The following is a 7,379-nucleotide window of genomic DNA, read 5'->3' on the forward strand; positions in this document are numbered from 1 at the left end:
AAGAGAATTAGAAGATACTCCACCCTCTTCACCCTCAAGTGAAGAATTAGATAGCCCTAACTCATCTTCGAGTTCGGAAATCAACCCTTTCCCAACCTATAAGTTCGAGAGTGAAGAAGGTTCTAAAATGGGAGAGAATACGCCTTTGAGTCGTCTTGGGCCCCCCGAGGCTTTTAGAGCGCAAAGTGGGATTCTAACTCCTACTACTCAAGCCAACTATTTCGAGATCAAGCCTAATTTGATTGCTTTGATTGAGAGGAAACAATTCTCGGGTGGAAAGTTTGAGAGTCCTCATGAGCACTTAAAAGAGTTTGAGAAATATTGTGACACAATAAAGGCCAATGGAGTGACTCAAGAATATATTCGCCTCAAAATGTTTCTATTTTCGCTAATTGGGAGAGGTCTAGAATGGCTAGAGAAGGAGGTGCCCCCTAATTCTCTCACAACATGGGACCAAGTGACTACGGCTTTCTTGAGGAGGTTTTATAACCGTAGGAAGACCGCCGAGGCTCGGTCTTTGATTCAAGGTTTTCGCCAAAAGAGTGGTGAGTCTCTAAGTGCGGCATGGGAACGATACAAAGAGCTTGAACGTCAATGCCCACACCATGGGATACCCAAGTATCAACTCATTCACACTTTCTATGGAGGTCTCACACCTCAAGGAAGAACAAGCCTAGACGCCGCGGCCGACGGTCCAATCATGAATAAAGGAGAGCATTAAGTGGAGTGTATTATAGAGGAGGCCGCAAAGCACTATGATGATTGGTACGAAGGAGAAAGGGATGCTACTTCTAGTAAGGGTGTTTATGCATTGGAGCAAGCCAACGCAATCAACAACCTTTCTACCCAAATCTCCAAAATGACCAAGCAAATGGATGAATTGATGAAAGAAAGGTCCAACCCTCATGGTAATACCTCCCCTTCAACCAAGGGAGGCAATGGTATGGATACTTCCTCCTCCTCTTCTTAAAATACAATGCCCCAAGGATGCATGTTTTGTTCTAATTGTGAAACCTATGATCATGATACCTCCCATTGTGTATATCCTTGTGAAGCTCAACCCCTTTCCCATGAACATGATGATAATATGGAAAATGTCAATGCTATGAATTTTGCTCATATAATGGGAAATGTAGGGAACTTGAGGCCAAACTCCAATCAAATGGGGAATTGGAATCAAGGTGGAAACCGAGGTTGGAACCAAAGTGGTGGTGGTTATGACAACCAATACCATGGTGGGGTAGGCTCTTCCAATTTCAATGGAAGAGGCTACTCTAACCAAAGGGGGTATGGTAATTAAAACTAACAACCTAATTCCCTATACCATGACCATTAAAATAAAAATTTTGGTGATCAAGGTAACATGGGAAATAATCAACAAAGCAATGTTCCTAACCAAGGCACCGGAGGCAATAGGGGTCAATATGTTTCTAACTATGCCCAAACAAATAGGCCTCCGGGTTTCCATCAACCCCAACTTCCTCCACCTCAACAACCTCTTCAACTTGAAGCCCCTCCAATTGATCCCGTGATGGCTAAATTAGATGCTCTATTGAAAATGCGCGAGGAGAATCAAAAGAAACATGAAGAGGCCTAAAAACGCACCAATGCTCACATGAAAATGCTTGAGACCCAAATTGCTCAACTTGCATCTAATTCATCCCCCTCCTCTTCTTCTTCTTCTTCTTCTTCTTCTTCTTCTTCTTCTTCTTCTTCTTCTTCTTCTTCTTCTTCTCACATTCCAAGTCAAGGAGTCAACCCAAAACCTTTGTATGCCGTGACAACTAGGAGTGGGAAGGTAGTAGGGAGTGACCCTTTAGTTGAGGAAGAACCCCAAGAAGAGGTGGAGTTAGAGAATGAGGGCGAAAAACCCAATGAGCCATTGAGTGTTGAAAAGGAAAAAAATGTTGAGGCGCCAAAGGAAAAAGAAGCCACCCCCTTGCCCCTAAATCGCCAACCTAGAGAGGAGAAGCTATCCTTTCCACAATGATTTGTGAGAGCTAAACTTGATGCCCAATTTGGGAAGTTTTTGGAAGTCATTAAGAATTTGCATATTTCCGTCCCTTTTGTTGATTCTATGAAGCAAATGCCCCACTATTCCAAATTTTTGGAATACCTTTTGAGTGGGATAAGGGAGTGTAAGACGCTGAGTTTGACCGCCAATTGTAGTGCAATTCTTTCCAACGAACTTCCTATCAAATTGAAAGATCCGGGTAACTTTTCCATCCCTTGTTCTATCAATGACATTGAATTTGATAAAGCCTTGTGTGATTTAGGAGCAAGTGTGAGTCTCATGCCCTATTCCGTCTACCAAAAGCTAAGTGTAGGAACCCTCTCCCCCACTAACATTACTCTCCAACTAGCGGACCGGTCCGTTAAGTTTCCCTTGGGCAAGGTTGAAGACATTCCCCTTAGGGTAGGAAAGTTCACATTCCCCTTGGATTTCTATGTGCTAGAGATGGATGAGGATGAGAGGATTTCTATAATTTTGGGAAGACCATTTCTAGCTACTTCTAGAGCTATCATCGATGTGAAAGAGGGTAAGATATCCTTGAAGATTGACAATGATTCCATTGAGTTTAATTTGAATAATGTCATGCAACAACCCTCCTCTAGTGGTGAATGCTTTAGGGTAGATGTTCTTGATACCGTTTTTAATGATTTTTCTCGCTCCTACTTGCATCCTACTAATGATCCTCTCAAAAGTGTGTTGTTGAATGAATCAAAGATACGTACTCACAAAGAAGACTTACAAGCTTGGAAGAAGGAGTGCAAGGATGCGAGCATGGAAGAAGAGGCTCCTTACATTCATGACCTCTTTCAAGTTGAAGAAAGAGAAGAGAGCCCCAATGGTAAGGGAGAACCAAAGGTAGACTTGAAACCTCTACCTTTTGGCTTGAGGTATGCATTTCTTGGTCCCGATGAGTCTTTCCCCGTGATTGTAAATTCTAACCTAACGAAGGAGCAAACCTCCCTCTTGATCAATGTTTTGAGAAAACACAAGAAAGCTTTGGGATTGGGTATCTGCCGTGCAAGTTGTGCCTAAGAAAAGGGGCATGACGGTAGTGAAAAATGATCATGACCAACTAGTACCCACTAGACTTGTTACCGGTTGGCGCATGTGTATTGACTATCGCCAACTTAACACAAGTACATGCAAAGATCATTTTCCACTACCGTTCATTGATCAAATGTTGGAAAGGCTTACAAAGCATTCCTTCTATTGTAGCCTTGATGGTTACTCAGGATTTTTCCAAATCCCGATTGACCCCATAGATCAAGAGAAGACGACTTTCACGTGCCCCTACGGTACTTATGCGTATCGTAGGATGCCTTTCAGGCTTTGTAATGCCCCCGCAACATTCCAACGTTGCATGATGTCCATTTTTAGTGATATGATTGACGATGAGATAGAAGTCTTCATGGATGACTTCTCCGTTGGAGGAGCCACCTATGAAGATTGTCTATCTAATTTATCTCGTTGCTTAGAAAGGTGTGAGAGGCCTAACCTCGTGTTGAATTGGGAAAAGTGCCACTTTATGGTGGAAAGTGGGATTGTTCTTGGGCACAAAATTTCCCATGCTGGCATTGAGGTTGATAGAGCCAAGGTTGAGGTCATTGAAAAACTTCCTCCCCCCATCAACGTAAGGGAAGTGAGGTCCTTTCTTGGCCATGCCGGGTTCTATCGGCGCTTTATAAAAGATTTTTCAATGATTGCTAAGCCTCTCACATCCCTATTGCAACAAGATAAGGAGTTTGTGTTTGATGATGCTTGTCATAAGTCCTTTTGTAGGTTGAAAGAAGCCCTTTGCACCGCTCCTATTGTCCAAGGTCCGGATTGGTCTCTTCCATTTGAGCTCATGTGCGATGCAAGCGACGAGGCCATTGGATCGGTTCTTGGACAACGAAAGGATGGGAAACTTCATGTCATACATTATTTGTCTAAAATACTCAATGATGCCCAACGAAACTACACAACTACCGAGATGGAGTTCCTAGCGGTTATCCATTCATTTGAGAAGTTTAGAACCTACCTAATTGGTTCTAATACAATTGTGTATACCGACCACTCGGCTCTCAAATATTTGATAGGGAAGAAGGAAGATAAACCAAGGTTGTTGAGATGGGTTTTAGTCTTCCAAGACTTCGATTATGAGATGAGAGACAAGAAGGGAGCCGAGAATGTGGTTGCGGATCACCTTTCAAGGTTGGGAGGTGCAAGGTTTGAAGATGATGGCTTGCCAATAGAGGACGCTCTAAGGGATGATGTGCTATATGTCCTTGAAGTGAAATCGGTGCCATGGTTTGCGGATATTGTGAATTACTTAGCTTTTAGTGTTGTACCACCGGATTTTACTTCACAACAACGTCGAAAACTCAAGCACGAGGCCAAGAGATACATTTGGGATGATCCCATTTTATTGAAGAGAGGGGTCGATGGTTTGTTGAGGAGATGTGTCCCCAACGACGAGGTTCAAAGTGTTCTCCATATGTGCCACTCTTCTCCTTGTGGTGGGCATATGAGTGCTCAAAAGACCGCCTCAAAGGTCCTTCAATCTATGCTCTTTTGGCCTTCTCTATTCAAGGATGCTTGGATATTTGTCAAGACTTGTGATAGATGTCAAAGGATGGGGAATATTTCTAGAAGGGATGAAATGCCGCAAAACCCCATCCTTGAGCTTGAAGTTTTTGATGTATGGGCTATAGACTTAATGGGCCCTTTCATTTCTTCACATGGGAACAAGTATATTTTTGTTGCCGTTGATTACGTATCCAAGTGGGCGGAGGCCGTCGCTTCTCCAACAAATGACTCTAAGGTGGTGGTCAATCTTTTCAAGAAAGTAATCTTCTCAAGATTTGGTGTTCCAAGAGCAATAATTAGTGACAAGGGATCGCATTTCAAGCACCACACCTACGTTCGACTACTTGATAAGTATGGGGTGTCTCACAAGCGAGGGCTTGCTTACCACCCTCAAACGAGTGGTCAAGCGGAGGTCACCAATAGAGAGCTTAAGGTGATTTTGGAGAAGACGGTTGCTAGGACGAGGAAGGATTGATCCACTAAACTCATTGATTCTCTATGGGCTTATAGGACCGCCTTCAAGACTCCGACAGGGACCACTCCTTATAAGCTTGTCTATGGGAAAAATTGTCACTTCCCGTAGAGATGGAGCATCGAACGCATTGGGAAATCAAGCAAATCAACTTTGATCTCCATAGTGCGAGTGAACAAAGGCTTCTAGAGCTGCATGAGTTAGAGGAGTTGAGGATGAATGCCTACGATAGCGCAAGCATGTATAAGGCGCGGACTAAGGCTTGGCACGATGCTCAAATTGTCAAGAAAGAATTTGTCAAAGGCCAAAAAGTTCTCCTATTCAACTCCCGCTTGAAGCTTTTCTCGGGCAAGCTTAGGTCAAGGTGGAGTGGGCCATACATTATCACGGAGGTGTTTCCATATGGCGCCTAAGAAATCTCCCAAGACGTCCACTCTCCTTTCAAAGTCAACGACCACCGTCTCAAGCCCTATTATAAAGGATTCCCAAGTGATGAACCGGTTGCTGTGACTCTACTTGATGTGCATCGTCAATTTAACCCTCCTTGATCAACTCAAGGAACATCGAGCTAACGACGTTAAACAAAAGCGCTTCCAAGAGGCAACCCGGATTCTACACTCTTTTCTTCTCTATTTTTCTTTTTTTTGTAGTTTTGGTTGTTTCGCCTTTTGTCTTATGGATTTTGCTTGCTATTTGTAGGTACTTGCCAATGGAGCATGTATGGTTTGGTTTTGGAGGCCATATGATGATGTTTATTGAGCTAAGTTTGGGTTAAGAGAGAAAGAAGGAAAGGAATTCAATGTGCAAATGAAGTAGTGAAGCCGCGCCCAAGGAGAGGCCTCTCCAAGAACCCGCGGGCGCGGCTAAAGTAGGAGAGGGCGCGGCTAAGGGAGTTGGAGTTCCACTCCAACTTTCGGTAGATGCCTGGCCGCACCCCTAGAGAAGGCGCGGCTCAGGACCCCGCGGGCGCGGCATGAAGACCCGCGGGCGCGGCTTCCCTTTAAGACCCGCGGGCGCGGCACCTGAACCCGCGGGCGCGGCTCGCTGGGTTTCGACCCCTTTTTGTTTCTGAAAGCATCTAGTCGTGCCATTTTTCACTCTCTTTCTCACTATCTCTCTAAAAACCCCAAAACCCCAACCCTAACTACTGTAAAATCCATCAAATTCATCCCAAATCTCACAAAATTTCCTTCTCAAACATCAAATTCATCAACAATTTTGAATTTCCACCATCAAAAATCCAAAAAAAAATTGATTTTCCACCATTGTTGCTCCTTCAAGCATCTTGGAGTTCAATGTTCTTGGGGGCTAGTTGAAGGTGATTCCTTGCTTCATTGTTGGTATAATCACTTCCTTTCTAGTTTTTATTGAACTATTTTGCAAGTTTGAATGAATTTCATGACAACTTTTTTTGTGATTTTTGTTGGAAAATTGTTCATGTGATTTGGTGAATTTTGTTGTTGCTTTTGTTCTAATCTTTGGTTGAGTTGTTTTGTGAGTTGTTTGTTGGAATTATTGTTGTGTTCTTGGTTAAGTGGTGGTTTCTTGGTTATTCTTGTGGTGGTTGCTTGGTTATTCTTGTAGTGGTTGTTTGGTTATTCTTGCGGTGGTCGATTGGTGCTACTTGGAGCTACTAATTGATTTGGAGTAAGGTGTTGGTTGTGTTTTCTTGAAAAAAAAAAGAGAGAAAAGAAAAAATGGAGGTTGGAACTAGCTCAAAGAAGAGAAAGAGTGGAAAGGAGCCACGCGTTTCATCTTCACAAACACCTCAAAATGTGGAACCCCCACCACCTTTGCCTCCAACAAAATTCTCTAATCGAAACCACAAAGCCAAATTCGATGCCCTCCAATCACGAAAACTCCTCCCCACCAAACACTACAATCAAACAATAACCACCAAGCTTGGCATTGACGAACAATGTTGGTTCTTTTTCAACAACCTTGGGTTAACCGAATTCGTCTCACAGCCATACAACACTTACCGTGAACCCACCCTAGAGTTTCTCGCCTCTTTTGAGAAACATACCTCGGGGAACAACAACATCTCCATTTCTTTGCAACTCTTTAACAAGAAGGAAACAATGTCCCTCCGGAAATTCAATGAATACCTTAACCTCAACCCCAATGCCGACATCCTCTTACCCGAATATGCCCAACTCCTGGACTACAACCCCCGCCAATGGTGGAAGCATATCTCCCGAAACAACAACTTTGATGCAGAGTATTCTTCGGCTAGTGAAATCATGCACCCCGCCTTGAGATTGCTACACCGTATACTTGGGTACATGGTCTTCAACAAGCAAGACTTGGGGAAGATAACTTTGG

General features: G+C 43.5%; 1 non-coding gene across 1 annotated transcript; it reads right to left on the reverse strand.

Annotated features, from left to right (window-relative positions):
- Nucleotides 1-506: 506 nt before the first annotated feature.
- On the reverse strand, nucleotides 507-612 carry LOC145561101 (small nucleolar RNA R71). Its single transcript, XR_014093681.1, has one exon. It is a non-coding gene; the product is annotated as a small nucleolar RNA R71 (small nucleolar RNA).
- Between the last annotated feature and the right edge of the window lie 6,767 nt (nucleotides 613-7,379).

The sequence above is a fragment of the Chenopodium album genome, chromosome 9 (genome assembly GCF_948465745.1).
Source record: "Chenopodium album chromosome 9, dcCheAlbu1.1, whole genome shotgun sequence".
Taxonomy (NCBI): domain Eukaryota; kingdom Viridiplantae; phylum Streptophyta; class Magnoliopsida; order Caryophyllales; family Amaranthaceae; genus Chenopodium; species Chenopodium album.